This window comes from Alexandromys fortis, unplaced genomic scaffold (genome assembly GCF_014885135.2).
Source record: "Alexandromys fortis isolate MF-2015 unplaced genomic scaffold, M_Fortis_MF-2015_v1.1 scaffold_99, whole genome shotgun sequence".
In the NCBI taxonomy this organism is placed as follows: domain Eukaryota; kingdom Metazoa; phylum Chordata; class Mammalia; order Rodentia; family Cricetidae; genus Alexandromys; species Alexandromys fortis.
Window position 1 is genome coordinate 5,924,631 of NW_026067982.1, and position 765 is coordinate 5,925,395.

Genomic DNA, 765 nt, shown 5'->3' on the forward strand with positions numbered 1-765 from the left:
AAAAAAAAAAAAAAAAAAAAAAAAAAAAAAAATGGCCAGCATACTTAGCAATTAGAGAAACGGCTCAGCAGTTAAGAGCACTTTCTTCTCTTGAAGAAAACCTAAGTTCAGTTCCCAGCACCCACACAGCAACTTACCACCCTCTGTGACTCTGGTTTCAGGGATCCGATGCCTTCTTCTGTCTTCCACGGGTATCAAGAGTGCACACACACACACGTAGGCAAACATTCACACATAAAATACAGATAAGTACATTTTAAAGAAGAGAACTGTTTTTCGGCTCTTGGCATGAGAGGGTTCGGCTGTGCTGAGTTGACTCTGTGTATCTGGGCCTGAGATGAGACCGTGCATCGTGGCAGAAGAGTATGGGAAAGGAAGTTACTCACCCTGTGGTGGTCAGAGGGGGGAGAGGAGAGGAAAGGAAGAGAGGGGGAGGGAGGGACAAGGCAGACACCCAGCCATTTACTTCCTCTAACCAGGCCCCTCTTCCTGGTATGTATCGCCTCCTAACAACGTCAAAATATGACTCCATAAATCTGTCACCCACTGATGAAATCAGAGCCCCTACGATCTAACCACTTCCCCAAGCCCTGCCTCGGAACACTGCATCAGGAAGCATGTCTTGAACACCAGCTTTTGAGAAGAACAATAACAAGTCATAGCCACGTCATACTATAACGCTTGGTAGGTTAGGTGTATGTGGTATTTATAACGTATGTTTTATTTACCGTTTTCTTTTTTTATACTTAGAATGCATGTCTTAGG